Source organism: Alligator sinensis, unplaced genomic scaffold (assembly GCF_000455745.1).
Source record: "Alligator sinensis unplaced genomic scaffold, ASM45574v1 scaffold59_1, whole genome shotgun sequence".
Lineage (NCBI taxonomy): Eukaryota > Metazoa > Chordata > Crocodylia > Alligatoridae > Alligator > Alligator sinensis.
In genome coordinates, this window is record NW_005841878.1 from 3879154 (window position 1) to 3902222 (window position 23069).

At 42.7% G+C, this 23069-nt stretch overlaps 1 long non-coding RNA gene across 3 annotated transcripts in view; it reads right to left on the reverse strand.

The window, feature by feature from the left end:
• Nucleotides 1-23069, reverse strand: part of LOC102369613 — a 107224-nt gene that overhangs the window by 45182 nt on the left and 38973 nt on the right. For 2 of the 3 annotated variants that reach the window (XR_001359329.2, XR_003092519.1), the window contains exon 4: nucleotides 12170-12313. This is a non-coding gene — a long non-coding RNA (uncharacterized LOC102369613). Of the gene's footprint in view, nucleotides 1-10519; nucleotides 12314-23069 lie in introns of those variants that run through there. The other variant, XR_003092518.1, reaches the window with a different exon arrangement.

Below are 23069 nucleotides of genomic sequence, written 5' to 3' on the forward strand. Positions count from 1 at the left end.
AGGGTGCTGCACTTGGGCAGTAGTAACCAGCAGCACACTTATAAGATGGGAAACTCCCTTCTTGAGAGCACAGAGGCAGAAAGGGATCTTGGAGTCATTATTGACTCTGAGATGAACATGGGCCGACAATGCGAGGTCACGGTCGGCAGGGCTAACCGGACCTTATCGTGCGTCCACAGGTACATCTCGAGTAGGGCCAAGGAGGTGATCCTCCCCCTCTACACGACACTGGTCAGACCACAGCTGGAGTACTGTGTCCAGTTCTGGGCACCCCACTTCAAGAGGGATGTGGACAACGTTGAGAGGGTCCAGAGGAGGGCCACCCGCATGATCCAGGGACAACAGGGCAGACCTTACAGTGAGAGACTGCGGGACCTGAACCTATTCAGCCTCCACAAGAGAAGGCTGAGGGGGGACCTGGTGACCGTCTATAAACTCACTAGTGAGGACCAGAAGGGTTTGGGGGAGACCTTGTTTCCCCTAGCGCCCCTGGGATAACAAGGAATAACGGCCACAAGTTGTTAGAGAGTAGGTTTAGATTAGACATCCATAGGAACTACTTCACAGTAAGGGCGGCTAGGATCTGGAACCAACTTCCAAGGGAAGTGGTGCTGGCTCCTACCCTGGGGGTCTTTAAGAAATGGCTTGATGCCTACCTGGCTGGGGTCATTTGAGCCCAGTTTTCCTCCTGCCCAGGCAGGGGGTCGGACTTGAAGATCTACAGGGTCCCTTCCGACCCTACTTCTATGATTCTATATTGCGTAGTTGGAACTATATATAAGTAGGTACCAGAAGATGCAGGAGGCAGTCAGAGCAAGAGAAAGACTGTCAACCTTGGATCTTCTCCCCAGGCTGTGTGGGAATGAATCTTCCACAAGGGCCTATGGAAAAACCACGGAGATGTGAACTGGCAAGTAGCCCACCGGGCACTCCCTGTGTGGGCCCTGGCACAAAGAAGGGCAGAGAAGCCAATCCAACTGCCTCGGGGAACCCTGCCAGGGGAAGGCGGAAACAATCAATTACCTCCTGTGGTTCTGCCCATACGGTAAGGAGGTGTGGAAGAGAGTAGGCCCTGCTGCTCTGGATGGTGACAGGGGTCAAGAGAGGCAGTGCTGTACGGGCACCTGACTAAGCAACAGGAGACCCTGTCAGCTGACTCTAATCAGTTTGTCTCCTGCATCAGGAGCGCCCTGTGGAAGGCCAGGAACCTGTTCATGTATAGACACACAAAGATCTCAGTTGAGGACTGTGTTAAAATGGGACTGAGTGAGCTGCAGGTGTACTACCAAGAGGCAGTAGAAGACAATAGTGAGGAGGTGGCAGAAATCATCTGGAAGAAAATAACTGGCACAGACTGTTCAAAGACAATCTCCCTCGGAGAAGACAGCAGCGATGATGATAATGAGGAAGAAATAGGGGATAGTGAAGAAGAATGAGAGCCGAGCTATGAGGACAGAGGAAGAAAAGACAACAAAGACAATGACGACAGCAATGATGATGAAGAGAGTGACAGCGACATGGATTAAAGACTAGGGAAGGGAACAGAGGGTCGGGGGTGGGGATAGGGTATAGGAATAAAGGGAGCAGTGGTGGGCTAGCATAATTGTAACCATTAAGGAATGGCAGACAAGCGCACAGGCATGAGGACTGTTAAAAAAAAAATAAGTAGGTCCCAAAGTGCTGCTCAAAAGTGGAGCACCTGTGCTAAAACTTGAAGTTGTTTCAAAAAAGGTAAAATGCATCAATTCTGTGGGTACCCAGAGTGCAAAGTCAGTGTTTTCAAATTTGCTCTTCATTTCCATGTGTTCAGGGAGAACAAGGTCTGACAGTAAGGGAGAGGGAAGTGAGGAGAAAGAGGACAATGGGGCTCCTAATTCCCCCGCCCCGATTTATTTTCCCTGCTGTAGCAGTGGGAGGGAAACAAATTCAACACAAGCCTCCTATAATTAGATTTGATTCCTGGAAAATTATAACCAATTTATAAATTTTCTGTATATAGAATCTAATTATCGGGGTAGTTGCCTCATATTTGAGTGAATAGGATACTTACCAATCAATGTAAACTCACAGGAAGCTTTTTGGCTGGAACTCTTGTCTCTGGGATGAACTATGGCAACAGTGTAACAGTGTAGACAGGAAGAACTACGGCACTTACTCCAACAAAGCTGCAAGGGAATTTAAGGCAACAGGACATAATCTGCCTTGTAATATGGCTGGGACACAGCCACCAGCATCTCAATCAAGCAGTGCCATGGAATCCCTAAAGACCAAGAATGCTTATATCTTGATTTAATATTACATCTGAAAAGTCAGAGGTGCCACAGCTACTGCCTAACGCTAACAGTCAGAGTCAGCAGCTGAGCTCACCTAGAACATAGTTTCTCAACCCGTGGTACATGTACCCATGGGGTTATACAAGACACAAGCCGGGGGTACACGGACACGTAAACTCCTTTAGCAAGGGGGTGCTGCTGGTGCTCTTGCCACTGCCACGTTTGCGTCCAGCTGCTCACCCCCCACCCCTCCAAGCCAACCACAGGCTGCTGCTGGAGAGGGAGGGCAGGCACACAGATATCCGCACACTCCCTGCCGACACAGCCACAGGCAAGTGTAACCCGGGCGGTACTCCAAGAGGTACCCCCTCTCCAATTGAAGGGATCAAAGCAGGTGCACAAGCGCTGTGGGAGGTGTAGGGACTCTCCTCCCCCTACAGAGCAGAGCCAGACCACCAATGGGGACTTAACCACATACCTTTTAACGAGGGAACAATACTGGGAACATAACCTGTATAAACCAGGGGGTATAGGGGACACTACAATGCCCTGAAGGGGCAGGATTCAACAAACATTAGACACTTACAATCACATATTCATCCAGTTGACAAAAGACAGGGTTAACCAAAATGTAAAACAACAGCAGAACAAACAATACTGGTTGGTGAAATATAAAAGGCACAAAATACAAAATGTCAAATGACAAGGAATATAGGGCCTAGGTACCTGGAGGGGGAGAAAGGGGGAAAACACAATGACCCCTTTCCACTGCAAGAAGAATTTCTCCCTGTTAGCTCACTCACCCCAAGTCAGCCAAGCTAGGACTTGAACAAACTCTACCACACAGCCACCAGTGCTAGTAATGTGCTAAGCTGCAAGGGGTCTTGACCTTCCTGAAGCCCCGGCCTCACGTGGAGCTGCCTAGCCTCTTACTGGGGGAGTTGGAAGCAGAGCTGTGAACCTCTCAGGTCGCTGCTCAGATCTTGCTGGAACTGGGGAGCCTCTCCTGCTGCCTGCAGCCTCTTGTAGGAGATCCTGGAGCCCAGTGGGGAGCCTCTCCTGCCGGCCGCATGCCGTGCTGCTGAGGGTCCTGCTGCAGGTCCTACTCTTTCAGGCTCTTCTGGAGCAACTGCTCCCGCCCCACTGGCCCAGCTCTTGCCAGCTCTTTGAAGCTCCTTCTTTGTGGTCCCTCGCTGGTCTCCCCTGAGTCAGCCGTGCTGCCCCTTTTATCCCTCTCCAGGTGACCCAAGGGGCCAATCAGGGCACATAGAGGGTGAGTCTCTGGGGCCTGATTCCCTCCTGAAGTCCTCCAATCATCTTTTGGCCTTTCAAAACCCCTGGGCTAAGTCACTGCTAGCCAGCCCGTCACACAGGCAAGTTTCTTTCTTTATCCTGCCTGGGCTTGAAGGGGGCAGACCGAGACCCCCACAGTGCAGGAGGGAGTGCAGTAGAGGCAGGGCGCTGCCCCGCTCCCTCCTGCACTGTGGGGATTGCCCCACAACCCGCCCCCCAGGGCCCAGTTCACTGCACTCGGGAGGAAGCAGGCTGCCACTGCAGACTGGTGCTGGTGGTGGCACCGGGCTCAGGGGTGGGCTGTGGTGATGGGAGGGGGGGCTGCTGCCACCCCAATATTCACTGTAGCCATCCCCAACCTGCCCCCCCCAGTCCCGCTGCCAAATGCCGGGAAAAGCCCAGTGCTGCTGCAGCCCCTGCCTGTAGCCAGCCTCAGCTCTGGGCAGCTGCAGCAGACAGTAGGCTCCATACCGGTGACCGCACGCGCGCCTCAGAGCAGAGAGCGGGGGAGGGTTGCGCTGCCTCAGACCCTATCCCCGCTCTGCTCTGAGGTGCCCGTGCAGTCGCTGCCAGCATGAAGCTGATGCTGGGCTCCGGAGCCCGGTACAGCTGTTTGCAGCCTGCAGCAGCTGCCCAGAGCCCAGGTTGGCTACAGGCAGGGGTCAGCAGCAGCACTGGACTTTTCTGGGCTGCGCTGCCTCAGGGCCCCCTAACCATCCGCTCTGAGGCGCGCGATGCCAGAGCCTGGAGCAGCTCTTTGCAGCCTCCTGGCTGCAGCCAGCCCAGGCTGTGGGTAGCTGCTGCCTGCCACAGAGCCCGGGCTGCTTGCAGCAGGACTTGCAGCTTCCCAGCCACCTGCTGGGAACAGCATAGGCTCCATGGCTGGCTGCAGCTGCCTCCTTGTCTGCCTCTCTCTCTCACCCTCTTTTCCTCTCTCTCTTGCCCCTTCCTCCTCTCAAAACTACGGCAAAAAATTTGGCGTGCCACGCATTGTGCAGCACTTTAAATTTCCCAGTAATAATCTGGCATGCTGCGCTTTGTGCAGCACTGGGTTCAGCCCTTCTAGCTTTGGCCAACATCACCTCTAGCTTTGGCCAACATCACCCCTAGCTTTGGCCAACATCACCCTTCTAGCTTTGGCCAACATCATCATCAACATCTAGCCCAGGTACATACTTGAGTTGTGTACCCCTGGTGTAAAAGGTGGCAACCCTACCCACACCAGATCAGACATCTGTCATATCACGGCCTTATATATACTACCCTTCTTCCAACATATGGCACACATTAGTCTGTAAATATAAAATCCCCTGGAAAATTGAGTGTTGGGGTACTTATTAAAATTTTCAGAAGTTAGGGAGTACTTGCTACTTAAAAGGTTGAGAAACACTGACCTAGAGCATCTTTTGCAAGCAAAAAATAATATTATTTTCTTTTCTACAATACAATATTGCCAGCATCCCCAGGTGAGCTGTCCCTTCCTTTGTCCTGCAGAAGCAATTGAGTTGTGGCATCATGCAACTCAGCACTGGTTGCAGAGCCTATCCAACAAGCAGAGCAAATACCTACATGGTCAGCTAATGATGAACTACCTGCTGCCTCAGCTAGACTGCTACTGGTACAAGAGTGTGTGTGTGGGAGGGAAGGGTTCCTATCTGTCTTTCAAATTGCCAACTGTCATTGTTTTAAAATATTAAGACAAAGGATTGATACAGTAACATAGGGGGAAAATGCCCAGGTTTTGGACACATGCCCATTTCTACACCCAAATTTTGATTTCAGAAAGTCCTGAGCTTCTACCTCCACCTCCTCATCATCAATAGAGCTCCCTGAATAAAGGAGAGGAAAAAAAAGAAAATGAGGGAGGGAAACTTAAAAACACTCACCAGGGTTATTTGGCTATAATTCATGGAGACATATAATTCCATATGAGTATTCAGAGAGCCAACCAGTGTATTTGAAAATGATCACAAAACTGGAATGGTTAATTTTAGCGAGAATGCCTACTTGTGTGAAACAGCAAGACGTGCACTGGCTTGCATTAACTATTTCCTCATTTGAAGAACTTCAATTTATTCATTCAGGAAGCAGAAAGAAGACCATGAGACTGAGGTGCCCAACTGCATATACAACAAGATTAACTGGGAAAAGCCCAGGCAAATAGTTCTGAGGAGGGACACAGGGACACAGTTTCCTGCTTACTCATGTTGGAAGGATGACAGGGTGGCAGTGTCCTTCCCATTAGCACTGGATGGAGTAGAGGATTTCTTTAAGGACACCCCACAGCTTATCACCCCAGCGCTAAGAATCTAAGCCCTGCTGACAGAATCTGCCAGCAATGCACGGAGCTCCTGCAGCGTGAAGCCGACTGCTGGTGTCCTGCCAACAACATAGTGCTGGACCTGTTCCTGCATGCGTGTGGATTCATTTCCTTCACGAGAGAACATTTGGCCCCTCCTCTGCAGGCTGGTGTAAATAAGGTCACTGGAGCAGGCACACCCTGTTTTCCTTCCCTGCTGCTACTGTTTCTCACCCTCTACAGATGTTTGCTATATTCCCTCCTCTGCCCTCCATTCTAATGCCTCTCACTCAATAGTGCACCCCAGTCCTGCACAGCACAATCAACATAACTGTAACAAAATCAAAATGAATCAGATGAAACTTCCATGAAGAAACTGGCCAATAGCACTGTATTATAGGTTTGTTAGGGGGGAAGGAAGAGGGAGGAGAGGAAGGGTCACATGAATTAATTCAGCGACAGTATTGTGATAGATTAGAATAATGCTGGCTCTTCCATGAACTTTCCACATTAAGTCCTACAGCCCCACTAAGAAGTTACTGTACTGATGGATCAAGTAACCTAAAACTTCCTGCTCTTATTGAATCAATGTTCTCAAGGCCTCTTAATGTGCAATCCTGTTATCTTATTTTAGTTTTTCCAAATGAAAGGGTCTGGTGCATCTGCCACTAATCTGAATAGCAGTTGCATGTGATAATACGGGAGCCAGCCTGATCCCCGGAGTCATGTGCCATTGCCCAAAGGAAAGAAACACACCAACTCACTTCCGACCCTAGAAACTATGAAACTATGAAACATAACATGCATTTATATTTTAAATACCCAGGGGTAGTAAGTCATGTACATTGGATGGGAAAGAGAATGAAGAAATATAGGAAAGCTAGGGGAAGTTTTTGTTGTAGTAGGCATGAACCTTATACAACCTGTCAGTCAAGTGCTACTGAGTACCAGTAGCTTTACTCATAACGTTTGAATTACTGTTTTGACCGCAGTCATGTTATCCATCAAAGCTCAATTCTTTAAAAAAATTGTGATGACCCTTTTTCCTTCATTATACTTCCAATGTAGAAAGGCCATCTGATAACATGCTGAACATTTTTTGTTTTGCTTTTTTCTTATATATATTTCATTGGCTTCTGTTTCTTCAGCACACTTATCTTTTCCATTCCATTTGGCAGGACTGTTCTTGCTGTTGGCAGTGTTATCTTCTAATAGCAGTTTTGAACTCACAAACATTTTGTGGCTATTCCTGATGTTACAAAACTGTCACATTGGAGCCTAAAGCTATGTCTTCACGTGTTTTACAGGGAGGCCTGGGTTGCAAAGTTTGAATGTAGAGTAGGATCCAAATATCTTTAGTTTCGAGGGTAGGTTGGGGAAACCAAAAGGGCTGGGTTCAAATATAGAATCAGCTTGTATTTACCCTTACACCACTTTAATAGCGCATGCAACTCCATGAAGTCAATGGAATTACAGGAGTATTAATAATAAGTAAAACCAGGGTAAAATACATTTTTCTATGCTTGGCCTCTGCTGTACCACACATATATTTGTGTTCCAGCACAAGGAGTAACAAATCACAGTGTTACTAATAACGGTAGGAAAAAACAAGAGATCAAAGATGTCCTCTTAATCTTTTTTGCTCTGTACTCTCATATCTCAGTTCACATGGTATACTTTGCAGATGGGGTGGAGAGGGCTGTCCAGTTTTTTATGCTTTTATTGTCCAGAATAGTTAATCTTGTGAGGATGCCTAGCATAGGCTTAGTTCAGAATGCATTTTACCATACACACTATTTCATATAAGCCTATGGGATAATTTTTCTACATATAAATTTAAAGAGTTGTACTCTTACACAATTTATTTCTATTACTATTGGTTAAGCATTGAGAATGTGCTTGGTACTGTGCAAGAATGGAGACCAATCAGGCTCTAAAGGTGGCTTTCCTGCGAACACCCACAAGCACATACAAACATGGGAATCCATGCTCAAAGATGACTGTTGTTAGAAATGTCAAAGCCAATTCTGTTTCTCAGGGTTCTAAATAGGCTCACTATTTCGTCATGGGCATATTTTACTAGAATCATGATAGAAATTCATATCAAAATTATTTCAGAGAGTTTGGTCATTAACAATCTGATTTTCAGGGAGAAAAGATCATTGTTAGGAAAGGAAAAAGGTTAATAATGATATTAAATACCTCTTTGGCAAGGCAACAGTGCCAGAAGTTTAATGAAAGACAGAAGACATCAACAATTTTTCCTGCAAAGATGATTTTTTTCCAATAAAAGAAGTCTTCTCGTGCAAAAAAAAAAGTTGAACCATCCCTTCCTTCTCACCATTTGTTTCTATAATTGGATACACAGGCTAAGGTGTTACCTTGAAGGTGTCCTGGCAAGAAATTAAATGTAATATTGTCAAAACTCAACTCTGTTTTCTCTCCCCTCTTCCTCTTTCTTAGCTTCCCACAGCTTTGCCACCCTAACATCCTTCTCGCCCTGGGTGTCATCTTTGGTTGCATCCAGTCAATAGCCCTGTATATCCATAACGTATTCAAAACTTGACAATTCTTTTTCTATAACATTTCTGAATATCAGTCCTGCAATACTAACAATATCAATACAACTTTTATCTTCCTTTTTGATTTATGCAATTTCTTCCAATCCACCCTTCCCAACACACCTTCTTCCCATAGCTGCGTCCCCATCTTCTTGGCCCATCTCTTTGACCATTTCCCCCTCCCCTATTTTGATTTTTCCTTTCATGAAACACTAGTTTCTGATGCTTAGCTGCAAGGCTCTTCAGAGCTCTGTTCTTCCCTACTTATCTGTATGTCGTGCTTTGTCCTCTTCACTCCACCCATGATGCCAGCCTATAACACCTATAACAGCCTACATCAAGCACTTCTGCATTTTCTCAAGCATCTGCCCTTTTGCACAAGAAACCTTCCATAAATTGTACGAGCAGGCTCTGCCCTAAATTCATAATCTCTGTACTAATCTCACCTCTACCAGAGTGCCAACAGCTCAGTGGGTGGACTCTGAAGGGAATAGTTATCTATATTCTATATAATTATCTACATAAAATTCTCTACATTAAAAATAAAGAACAGAAAAACCTGCTATTGTAGTATCCCCCCTACATGAGTTTTGACAGTGGTTGAGACTAGCTCCCCCTAAGCTTAAGGTAAAGTTTCATGAAAAATTTTTAAAATAATTTTGGAACCCAGTTTAAGTGACAGAGGCCAGGAGCAATCCAAATACAACAGTAGGTAATGATCGGTTGAGTACCTAGGGTTTGGAACAGGCTCCCCGAGGTGGTACAGTCACCCACCCTGGTGATGTTCAAAAAGTGTTTTGATGCCCATCTTGCTGCGGCCATCTGACCCCAGTGGTCTTTCCTACCCAGATACAGGGGGGCTGGACCCAATCATCTGTAAGGTCCCTTCCAGCTCCTAACAACTATGAAGCTATCATGCACAGCTTTACTTTTTCATCAAGCACTCTGTAAGCAACAGTGCTTCTTCACATCCACTGTAGATTTAGAGGACCCTTTCCCCACTTCAATTTTAGATGCTGTTCACAATCTGCAACAGGATAAATAATACATTCTGAAATGCTGAAGCTCATTTCTAAAAGCTGGAAGGGTGGCTATCATGTTACAGCACTGAAGAAAAGAAAAAAAGAAAAAAAAAACACAAGTGAGACTTGCTTAAGTTTCCACACCCCTCAAACAGCTGAAACATATTAAGGTCCTATGTGACTGGCTGACAAAATTATGACACAATACAACCCATCAGTAACATGAGGATGAAACGTTTGGTTACATATTTCTTTTGGACAGAGGATACAACAGGATGCCATTCTATCAGTCAGTAAATAGCTGCAATCTCCAATATGATTGCTAGCACTGCCAGTATGAGAATTAGACTTTTAAGGAGATTATTTTAGTGACCAGCTCATCTTATGTAGGTATAAAAGGGAAATGAAAGTATCTGTATCTCCACAAACATGTCAGACAGTTAACTGATTATCTGAAGTGCTCAGTACCCAGAACTCTAACTGAATTGGGAGCCGTGGATTTTGTTGCCTCTGAAAATCAGGAAGGTACACACATGACCCTGCACAATGCTTAGATCTTACCGCAAGGTGCTCAGTGATTTCATCATCATGGAAAGGAAGGATTAGAACCTAATTGTTATTCATTTAATTATTCCAAAAGGAGCACCCCAAAAAGTCATTCAGGGACTGGATTCCAGTGAACAAACAGATAGAAACATACGGGCCCTGCCCTAACCAGCAGATAGTCTAAGAGCTAGATCTTACAAGGAAACCTCCCATCTGGAAGCCCAGTGGGACTACATTCAAGTAAAAGGTATGCACCCAGAAGGATCTATTTGCAAAATCTATCCTTCATGTGAAACCAGACAGGAAACAGTAAATATAGTAAACAGTAGGAACAGTTGCAGAAGGAAGCCAAGGGTGCTGCAATAAGATGATGCAGCTTGACAGGCTAACATACAGTGTGCTGGTTTTGAACTCTGAGATTTTTTTTAAACCTAAAAATATACAATGAACAGTACTGCCAGCCCCAGAAAACATGTATCGAGACCTCTCAATCCTGAGATTGCCTTTAAAAGAATAGATCTTAAAAACAATACAGTTGGGGCTTTTATTTACCTTCTGGCTTTGGAGTTCACATTTTCCAAATGTTCTGTGACCACGAGAGCTAGAAACTTAGTCCCTATCCCTTTCCCTGCCCCCTTTGTCATCCCCAAGAACTACAAGATTCTAACATAATTGTGTCATTCTAGGATCTGAGCCATTATGAAAAAAGAACCATAAATCATGAGAACTGTCATACAGAATATCATTTCTGCCTGTGATTTGACCTTAACAGCAGCTGACTTCTCTGTCATCACAATGGCTGTGAATTTTGAGAAGAAAATACAGTTTTGTTTTAAGGAGGCATATGGCACAATGTTGAAGAAAGCACAAAGGCTGGTGTGAGAGAAAGCTACTAAATGTTCGTGATTGCTGCCACTGATGCAGAAAACAGAGAAACCAGTCAGAGAGAATAAGGCAAGCTCACTGAAGTATGAGAGAATGAAGAGGGTCAATTAAATTATGAGAACTGCACAGCCTACAGAGTGTGATCTTGCACCCTTGGCACTCAAATGTGTGTGGTGCAAAGTGCTCTAATAAAGGTTGTAATCCACTTTATTATGTGGATTATAGCCTTTATTAGACTCTATATAACTCTTATTATGTAATAAGGGTGACAAAGAGGACAGGAAGAATATTGTGTCCGTCTAAGGGTCTGTCTTAAAGATACACCAATTTTAAAAACTTATGAATTAAAGGGAGAAAAAAACCCCATCAAACTAATATTTGACAGCCTAACATCAGCAAATATTCACAGTTAAATAAACCTCTCACTCTTATCTCTTACTTTGTCTATTCAGAGTGCTGTTAGGGGGTTGGAAGAGTGCCAAATGTTGCATATCATGTGTGCTTCAATGCCTAGGAACAGTCAAGAATGAAGCGAGAGCTTCAACTCTGACATGTATATTCTTAAAGGGTTGCTCAGGGACTCCCTTAAAGTCAGTGATTCTTGTTCAGGAAAACTCTGTTCAATGCTTTCAGAATGTGTGGGTCAATGTTTAAACTAGGCATGTTGTACAAACACAATGGGGCTGACCTTCGAGGCCGGAGGCAGGCAAAATTCCCTCTGATGACTGTACTCTTGCCTGAAATGAGGACAATGGTAGGATCAAGGCCAGTAACTTTTATTGCCCTGCTCCTTTGGAAGTGTCTTTGCCATACCTAATGCCAGTCCTGTAAAGCCTTACTGGTGTGAACTCAGTGGTTTTGCCACTGCTTAATGCCCAGCCACTGTTGGAAACTTTCAGGGCTATTCCAAGAAAAAGGGCCCACTGATGACTTAATTTCTCCTCTTTCACTCCAGTTCCAGAAGTTAACCTTGGTGTAGTTGTTGGAAAAATGCTTATCCTGTAGTTACTATCAGGCCTAGAAAAGGATGCTGGCCATAGGACACAATGCTTTCTGTTTGCACCATTTCTTCCCCTTCCAAATAATTACTGTTACTTATTGGAAGACCTGTGATCATAAGCATATTTTCAAGTCAACCACTGCAAGATGATATATATGCCTTTCAGCCTCTGTTCATGTCAATGGAAGGTGGGGAAGCTCAACATCTTGCAGGATTGGGCCTTTTTAGGGGAAGATGGCGTTTCTTCTTTAAACACATACCACAAACATCACATGCTGCTTGAGGCTGACCTGTGATTATATCTCACTCTGCTGCGAGGTGACAACACTTAACCCACAGTAGTGAAATCCACAGGGAACTAGTCCTCAGGATATGGCTGAGATGTATATTTCTGAATGCTTTGATGTGTCCAGCTATTGCGTAATTCACATTACCTGCAGAGAAAGACAAGATTTAAAACAAAACGTTACTGAAATATGGGGAGCGAGTGCTCTGAACAATCCAGGGATGTACTGTGTGTACATTTTCCCACAGCAATTAGCTCTGTACGTTTCAAATGTATTCCCCAGTTTGGAATCACAATAGCCCTATTTGCCTTCCCGAGTCTGAACATGTTAAGAACATTTTTCTAAAGACCCTTGGATATGGGAGATAAAATAATTCTAGTATGTGGCAGCAGCTGATACATACACTCTCCAGCTTGAAAGCAGTAGCTGACATATCACAAGCCAGCACACATATTGAAGACCATCATCGCTACTGTAGTCATACTTAGCGCCATGATTCCTCAAACGACCCCCATGGTGATGAAAGGCCATGGGGAACCAAATCCAGGAATAAAGGCTCCAGCCCCTTCCAGCAAACTACATACAGCTGTCAATGTGCGTAAAAGTCCTCAAATGACATGACTTCATAGCCTTGTACAGACACTAAATCCCACACTTTGGAGGATGATGATGATGATGATGATGACGACGACGATGACGACAATAATAATACGATCACGCAAACAGAGCCTGAAACCGACACTGGTGAAATACTCTGCACTAATATGCCAAGCTGTCAGCTATAATTAACATTTGTAAAAACCATATCTTCCAGCTCAGCTTCTATTAATTCATATGGTATTTTTTTTGAGAGCGTACTTATTACACTGTGGGATTACTGGCAGCATCCCAAGCCTGGCTAACCTGTCTGCCTCTCCTCCGGCACCATTTAAATGTCAGTTATATTTTTGTGGTTGACTGATCAGTGAAAAGATGAATGAATAAGTATTTGTGCTAACTGATCTACAGGAAGATGCCTCATTAAGCAGAAATGGACATGGGATGATATGATTTTGATGTGGTCTTGGTTTACTTCAGGAAATACCAGTGAGGACAAGGAAGAATTTTTTATATCAGAGTCAAGTTTGGCAAAATAAAATACTGAATTTATCTTTAGTGTTGCCGTCCCCCAGTTGTTAAAAGCATTCTGAAATAAGCAGCTCCTATTGGAGACCAATCTTGTCTCCTGAGCCAAATTCTAGACATCACACAGTCCATTCCCACTTGTGGTGGACTTTTCCAAGGAGCCTACATGAGGTGTGTGCCTGGAGGTCAGCACATCTCTGAAACAAAACATATTTCTGCATACCATTCACTTCCAGTGGAAAACAAAAACTCAACACTTATTTATTTAGATTTTCATGTTAACTAAAAAGACGTCCAGCCAACGCTCAAGAACCTCAGAGGTATTGAGTCACAGCTCCACTCAACATTGCAACACCTAACTCCAAAGCTTCATACCCCCCAGTTGAATCTTTAGCTCCAAGTATTCAAGCTCTCTATAAAATTCAGAATAAGGGAAAGAAGTAGAAACAGTGATCGCCTGAAACCAGCTGAGTAAGGAGCTGATGACATTACGTAGGAGTGAAATATAGAGGAAAGGGGCATTGCTTAGGCACCCATCCCTGGCCAAAGAGGTGCTATCTCTTCCTTCAGGATTCTGCAACAGGAACTCTGAGGAGCCCAGGTCCGAATTCCTGCTCTACCTGATTTGGAGCAGAGCCCTGTACACATATCTCCCACATCCCAGAGTGACACATCCTGGTGGGGGGCTTTCTTTATCTTGACTGTTGAAGCTGTTCCACTTGGTATAATAATTAAATATTAATTGCACCTGAGAGAAAGGTTCATTCTATGGCTAGGAGGTTGAGGCAGTCACCAAGGATGACTGAAATTTGAGTCCCTGCTCCAAATCAAGCAGATCGGAGATTTGAACTTGGGTCAACCACTTCCCAGGTGCATGTTCCATCTAGAGGGCTCTTCTGGATAGCCAGGCAGACACCACCCAACAGAAACTCTGGTATCTACACAACTCTGGCCACGTCTATATGAGATGCTGACTGCGCAATAGCTTGTTACTACTGCACAGTAGTGTCATGTGGCACAAAGTGTGTTGTGATGCTACTGCAAAGTAGTAATCAGCAAAAAGTCATTCAGTGATGCTACTGTGCAGTAACTTCGGGAGTTACTGTGCGCTCATTTAGTACTTGCTTATACAACTACTAAATTACTGTGCAGTAACAACTGAGCAGCCAATTTCTCATGTAGACGTGGCTAGTATGTACCCTGAGCCTTCTCCTAAAACTATTTCAAACAGATGGCTTTTGTAGCATACCCAGAAGGTCACCAAATTTCAGCTATTCCAGACCTGGAAAGAAGCTTTGATAGAGAGATGTTTATGGAGGGAAGGAAAAAGAGTCAAGATTATTCACAATTTTTTCAGATCTCCACCCCTGCTCTGTGAGAGGAAAATAAATAGATGCTTATCTCTGCTAAGCACCTATTTAACTAAACTCAGCATTTGGGTAGCATGCCCAAAGGTGTAAGGCCTTACCTGCTCTCCCAAGTCACAACCTAATCCTAAATGAAGAGTCAAATAACTTACAGTCCAAGGCCCTGTGAAATTTTCAGTGGGTGAATAGTGACACAAACACCAATAAGAGATGTAAGTTTTCAGCATCTTGGTCTGTCAGGTACAAGATTATTTAGGATGGCACCCTCAAAATGAAACAGGCAGTATTAACACCCACTTTTAAAAATCCAGCGGCAGGAATTTGCTAGTGAAAGTGCAATTCCTTCCTAATGAAACTGGAATTAATAACTAATTAAGCCAGCAGGTACTTTGACAGTTTCTGTAGAGCAACTTAAAATAGGGTTTTCCTTTCTTAGTAATGGTTTATGTGAGCCTACTCTTTCATTTTTTGTGGAGAACTAAAAAGAGTTCCTACCAGTACAATGTAGTCATGACTGTTCTGTAGCATACAAAGCAAGGTAGTTGTAGGCAACTAAAAGGCATCAAACCATTCCACATATTATATAAACCAAAAAATATGTTAAGAGAGCACATTGAGATTACAAAGTTAACCATTCAAAAGTTAGGAAATGCCAGAATTATGGTTCCCTGTGAGACCTTAATTTGCCCCCCTTGCGTGTACATATTGTAATTCAGCCTTCAATTATATAAATCACATGCTCGTTTTTCCAAGGACCCCTGTCTCAATAACTGCACAGGGTGGATAGCAGTGAATTAATGAGCAGCTATTCAATACTTTGTTTTTTCTCATAGCTCAATGGGTGGCCCTAGGCCTTATTTCCTCCTTGCTGTTCAAACCATGCTCTTCAGGCAGAAGTCTCTAGCAAGCCTTTACTGAGTATGTGCAGAGATTTTTAATCACTTGTAACTTTGATGAAATCTGGGCAGATTTTCATGGCGAAGGGGGGGGAAGGCATATCTTTGATGCAAAAGTCACTCTACACCAAAAGTCCTTATTCCAAAGGGAGGTGCTAGACTCGTTCAAAGAAAAGGTCATGAGAATGTTTTTAACATGAGCAAAATAAGATATTTTTGTCAGAAATGGTTGACCCATTTTGGAAAATTTCAGCTCAGTCAGCTAGAGACTGGCAAAATTATATGCAACTAAAAACAGAGTCTTAAAATGGGAAGTATTGATCAACTTTGATAATACATGATACTACTAACTCAGCCCTGATAATAAGAACAAAATAGAGTAGTGGTGGTAAAACCAATAAGCATTCAGATAATGGATGTGCCCAGAGGCCCTAATGGTCTCAATATGCTGGATCCCATACAGGCATAGAAAAGACAGACATGAAGGTTTATAGTGTAATGTCACATAGATGAACAGTGAGAGATTGGGATATGATTTATAAGAAACTCAAGCTGGTGAGGAACTGGCACAGATTTGTAATATATATATAATATATATTAGTTATTTCTTATTTTTAAATCAGGGTTAGATGTAGAGAGGAACAGAGCAAGAAAAGGAAAGGGAAAGTCACAGCATGTGGCCTGTCAGGCCATGATCAGTTTTTATAAGCCCTTGAGTCTTAGGTCCTTATAGTCTTATAAGCCCTTGAGATGGGGTAGTCAAATGAGTAGATATTCAGATTCAGTCAAAGAATCTGACCACGCCGAAATGGTAGAATAGGAGACAACTTGGTTTTTTTTATGGAAGAAGTTGACTAAAGTGTATATCAGGAACGCTGGCCCACCAAGGGTAGGGCAATGCCATATGAAATTACAGGATGACTGAGGTCAGTTGGACCTAAAGCAGCATGAACCTTAAGGTAAGAGACTTGTGTCTGATGTGATGCAGAAGTGTAATGGGGAATGGGAAATGGGCCTGAGAAGCTGTTCCTCTACCTCCCCACTGTCCAGGTGCCCTACAATCTGCATCATTAATACAGACAAGCTTTCCACCCTCAGCTCCTCAGAAAGAGAGATGTCAGACTTTTTCCTCTCACTAAAAGAAGGTGACAAAGAAATGATCCCTGAGATAGTGCCTGTGGAAGTGAAATACTGTAAAGCCAATGGCCTTTCCTGCCCAGCTGTCCTCTGCTGCTGCATAATAATGTAGTACGAACACAGCACATTAGCAGGAGAGTACCCATCAGTTGCTCTTATGTCACAAAGTGTGAGGGAATCAAAAAGGAGCCCTCACATGGAATGACAGTTCTGATGGGGAATGAATAATTTTTTGCACTCCTGGACCCCATCTACATGCTGAACTGGGTTCTGAAAGCATTATCATTGGCTAATGTGAGAACTGGCTTCAACTAATACAGCTGGAGTAGAGTGCAGCTGTGCCCAAAACAGTCTTAAAAGGTCTGTTTTCCAAAAGCCATATCAAAAAAGCCCTCTCTCATCTGCACTGGTCAGCCCAGCTGAGCATGTTTAAAGGGACTGAAAATGAAAGCAGTTTCAAAGTTTAATTCCCAAAATAAACAGGCCACAAAGGATGAGTCCTAGTGTATGCATATGGGATTGGAAGAAATCTCTCAGCCTGAGCACTAGGAAAACAGCAGATCCCTGGAAGGACAGTAAACAAAGGGAAGAAAAAGTGGTTTCTCTTCTATTTCTCTTCTGTAATGGACAGAACTAAAGACTAGTTTTTTTCATGGCACCACCTGTGACAAATAGGACATAGGAGTTTGACAAGGTAGGGGGAGACTGAACAATATACCTGTAAATCCCTAACTGAGGGCAAGGTTTTACTGATGTAATAATTTACTCATATACCAAACACACCTTTCCCCCAGAAACCAGTCTTCCAAAAATTGGAGTCCGTGTCTTTAGCAGGGAAACTGATTTTTCTTCACTGGAATAGAAACATGGAGGAACCAAAGCATGGAGACACTGCTACAAGATGGTTGTTGGCTTCTTTCTGGGACAGAAACAGGAGTCAGTTTTTGGCTGAGCATTGTGACCAATTTGAGAGCAGCTGTGAAAGAGTCAACATTGGACTCCACCCCTCCTGCCTGCTGTCCCAGAAAGACAGCACCTATTTTTCAGCACTTCCTTTCCATGAAAATAACCATGTCTAGGCCGCGGCCCTGAAAACATCTCTATGTTCTGCTTTCCAAAAATAAGGTGCATGTCTTATTTGGGAGTGTGTTGTACGCAAGAAAATATGGGTATTTGCCAACAGAAGAGGAATGGTGAGAGTCAAGAGTCTTGGGTTCATTTTCTTAGTAGGCATTTTCTTTGGACCTTGACCTTCTGAGTCCCAGTCTCCCCCTCCTACTGTGTCCTTTGATTTTTTTCTTCTCATCTTCCCACACTCTCTCCCAGTTCCTATTTCCCTCCCTAAGCTCTTTATCCTATCTATATCTCCTGCCCACCCCCATACTGTCCCCCCAGCTGTCTCTCCAACTCTTTTTGCCCGTCTACTCTTACATCTTCTTCCACACTCTCATTCCTTTTCATATGTGTGTCTGCTTTGAAACCCCCCAGTGAAGGGAGTCAAAGAGTACAGTTTTGATAATGGATGCCCTAGGCTATGGATGGAGACCAATTAATTTCACACATATTTTTAAACAGCAGGTAAATAAATGTCTACCTTTAATTTCCAACAGAATTTGAGCCAGGTTTTTTGGAAGGTTTCAAAAGGTCCTTGCTATTTTTATTGATACTTTTTTCTCCTCGTACTGGGTGCATCTACACATGCATTTTCCTGTGAAGTTGACTAATTAACTACACAGTAAAGCATCACTATCTACACATGTGCCAGTATTAGGGCACAGTAAATTAATTAACTCCACTGTAAGATAGTACTGTTGGGGACAGTACTATCTTATGGCAGAGTAATTAAGTGCAACAAAATGCATGTCTAGACAGTGACAGGAGTGGCTGGGGCACAAGGGTGCTAAAGTGTGGGGGTTGTCTGCCACTTAGCCACTCAGTTCCCATATTCGGCACTCTTGTGACTCAGCCACCCCCTCCACCACCCAATGCTGCCACTCAGAGCCCAGCGCTGGCCCCCCATGTTCCCTGCCAGCCCAGGTCTGCTCCACCCTGGCTCAAACTGCTGATGTCCCGAGCACACATGTGCTCTGCACCCAGGAACAGTTGACTGCAACTCAAACAGCTCTGGAGTTTATTGCATTATATTAATTGAACATGTAGATGCACCAGCTGTGTATGAAAAGATTGCAATGTTATAAAACAACTGTTAATGAGAACTTTCTCCTACATACAAATATTTTAAAAAGAATTATTTAATAGCACAGGATATTTTAAAAATACCATGCAAAATTAATTACTTTCCAGTTTACCCCAGTGTGAAACTCTCTTTTTAAGCAGTTGCTTCCAATAACAGTTTGCATTAAAACTGTATGTCATTTCATGCATTAACATTTAATTATCTATTTTAAGGGAAAACACCTGAAAAACAGTTCACCTCAAGACCTGAATGGACAAACAGGAGAAGTGGAATTTTTTGCATTTCTAGCGTTCCTCTACTTAGTGATCACACAGAGAAATACCAAGGTAGGAGACTGCTGGGTCTCCCAATGATTTTGAATTAATATTACCTACCATATTCTGCAGGAGATCAATATTCCCTTAAACAATTCTGCCACAGACAGAGCTAGTTATTAGGATGTGGCTTCCAAGGGAGATTGGGAATCCTATTTTACTTGTCTGTGTGAAGGATATTGGCTTATAAGATTTCTTATTCGTTGAAGATTAAATGACTAAATCCTGCAGTCCACACAGAGTAAAACCCCTTAGCTAAAGTGGGAATTTTACTTGAGGTGTCTCAGTAAAGACAACAAGCTTTAGTCATCATTAAATGTTATATTTCCTTGCTGAGTGAAAATGAACAGAACCGCATTCAGCCAACCAGACAGAACTGATCTTGTTACTATTTTGAGACTTGCTTCTATGTTCCTTGATCATTTAAATTTCCGTTATCTTCATAACAACAGAAGTGAAAAAAATCATTTTATATATAGTTCTTCATTCCTGCATGTGGTGTTTTTCGTCTGAATTAGGTGCTACATTTGTTTTGCATGAGATGCCTTAGTCCCTTATAACTGTAAATGACAAGATTTCACCAAACTGTTTCATAGTCACTGGAGTCCTTGTTTCAGCTCTCAAGAGAAAATATAGTTTGGAAATTATTTAGTTCCCTAAAATCTGAATATCATATCATCCCTTTCACTTCAACACTCAACAGTCTTTTAGCACCAGGACTTTAACAAGCTTCAAGTGGAATTTACACAACATCAAACTTGATAGCTGTTAGATAAATGATTCAAAAGGATTCTGCTTATTTGAGGCCTCTAGCCAGGGTCCAATCCTTTGAGGGGCTGAGTGCGTTTCATTTCACTGAAGCCAATAAGAGAATCAAGCTTTTGACAAATTAGTTCAGACCAGGAATGCTTCTGTTTTGCTTTTAGCCCAGAATACTCATTGATGCACACATGAAGTATTTATTTTGAGCAGTGTCTTCCCTGTAAGATTTTCCACGACTGCAATGGCCGTTACAGCTGCTGTCTTGACACAAAGAATGATGTACCAGAACTTGCTTTTACCATTTGCAAAGTTATAGCCATTTCCTACCTAATCTGCTTTCACTGAAGCCATTACTTAATTCTACAGTAATGTTCCAAAATACTGCCATTTGCTGCAATGGTGATTGGGGATATCACTGCAGAATACTGGCATTTTCAAATGCCTGCAAGCATTTCCTGTTGGAATAGGACTGACTGCACTAATATTAGGAGACAGATGCCTTTCCCAAAGCCCTTGTGCTGGACTTCATGTAAAGCCTGTTTACTTGGGCTTTAATGGAGGAAGATTTCATCCTTAATGTTTACAATGATTTTCTCTTCCTGTAAATGGCTATGTTTGCTGCACAGGACAGAGGATACAGACCTTTAGGGAATTTGCATTTAAAATAAGCATAATTAATATCCATAAAAAAAATCACAGTAGATATCCACACACATGTAGCCGCACTCAGCTTGAATGCAATGATTTGGGACAAAATCCTTGCTAGATAAAATCAAACTGATCTGGTTTGTTAATTTTTATAAGACGAGGCTGGCCAAAAGTAAAACGCCAGCAAATAACATTTAATCAAGAACCCCTTTAATACACTCATCTTCACTTTTAAAATTGGAATAGTCTACAACATTCAAATAAGACTGAATACCATAAGATACTATGCCATATAAAACCTCAAGACACAAACAGGAGTTGAATTTCCTACTAAATGGGATGGTTTAATTACAGACAGCAGGAGAGAACCTGAAATTATGAATGCCTGTGTTTGTGCTTCTTTAATTTAAAGGGAATATGCCAAGTAAAAAATTAAGAGGAAGATTTCAAAGCTGCGTATGGCAGCTGCACACTTCTAATGCTATTATTTGTTCCTCTGAGCATCTCCCTCTAAGGTACTTTTTTAATCCTCCTAAATCCTAAAAATAATCCAGTAAAACATTAACAACATAGACTATTCTCAAAATTGTATTTTCATGTTGCTTGTGCTGCTACTCAGCTTCTGCTTTTTTTCAGCTTACAGTCAGACTGTAAAACCAGACTGATTACTTTCACTGTGTTTCTAATTTGCATCAGACATTTTTCAGATGTGCTTAATCTGAAATTCAGAATTTGTGTGCCTAAATCTCTTCAATTTTTGAAAATTTCACCCACGTATCTAATCAACAGGGATCCTGGTTTTCTCCAATTTAAAAAAAATCCCCAATTTTCAGTTAACAAAAAGTAACCCCAAATCCACATTTTTCTGTGATTTAAATGAAACACCACTAATAGTGATGTTTTGTTTTAATCATGAAAAAATGTGGATTTGGGGTTACCTTTTTTAACCAAAAATTAGAGGGGGGTTTTTAATCAAAGAAAACCAGGATCCCTGCTAATCACTCTCTACCACAACTCTGCTTTTCTTGGTTTCAAACACTATTTAAATGTTTATTTAAAATTATAATATTCAAAAGGCTGTGTAAACATGTCAGAGAAATATGTCTAAGGTTCTGGAGAAAGCTCTTTTTACAAGACTTAAATTAAGGGACAAATTTTAATTTTACTGACATGGTCTCTTTTAAGTATAGCATGGTATCTGTACAATACTGCATATGAAACTCCAGGAACATATCATTAGCATTTCTTACAGATCCTCATGAAAACAAGATGTGCAGCTCATTAGGTTATTCTCATAAGCAAAGTATTTTATACACACACGCTAGCGTAAGTCATTGGAATTACTGTGGGCCACACATTCAGCTAGTTTGAAATGGTGCCTCAACTGGCTTCAAAAGAGCCAGGCAATTTATACAAATTGAGGACTGTATTATGAGCCAGTAATTCCATGGCTTCAGCCGTCTCCTGGAAAAACTTGTCTTCTCCAGACCAAAAGCTAAGTTAATTTCTCTTTCCAGAACATATGAACACTCCAGAAACATGAAGCATTTATAGAAACAGAAATCCATATGTATGAAAATTACATTTTTATTTTACATTTTACATTTATATTTTGTTATCAACAAAATATATTTAAAAGTTTCAGAAATTAGTTTAATTTCAAAAGCTGGAAAGAAAGAATGAGTAACCTGCCCTTATATTTTCCACATCTGTTACATTTATTGAAGTTGTCGCAAGTCACATTTATGACATTTTAGATCTCTTGGACATTTAATAAACCTAGACACTCAGCTACTGATTTGTTTGACTGAATTCACCAGGGAGTTGAGTCATTGTCATCATTACTTCCTAAACACAGAAAATTAAAAGGCCAAATTTAGAAAGGGATAACAACTTGTGAGTCAGTTTGTTTTGGAGAAGGCTGATGAAATGTGCCTAAACCTCTCTTCCCAAACCTTGTCCTCCTAGAAACTTTTCAGACCTGTTGCTGTTCCCTAAACTGTTAGTTCCTGCAGAAAAAAAAGAAAAGAAACAATTAACCTGGCTCTCAGGCAAATAAGAGGAGGGAGGTTTGCAACTGCGATTTTGAAAAAAAGATCATAAGTCCATTAAAATTGTCACAACCCAAAGTTGTGGATTTTTTAATTGTGTGCGCTTCGGCACCGCTAAATTATGTTCCCGCCGAATTGGAGCTCTTTTGCACGACGGAGTGTTCTGTTGTTATGGAGAACCCGCGTGCAGAAAAGTGTTTCCCGTCATTCTATAGCCTTCTTTGCATTGTGCATGACTTTTGCATTTAGTGATGCACGCTGCAAAGGAGTTTTCCCACCATTTGTATTGAGATTTGAGCCACATTATTGGCCGGTCTTAATTTAGGCACACGTGGCAGCTAGCTATTGGCTTGCTAGCCGTACAAAAGGCTTGGGTGGTTTCCGCCCAAGTTGGAGAGAAAGACGG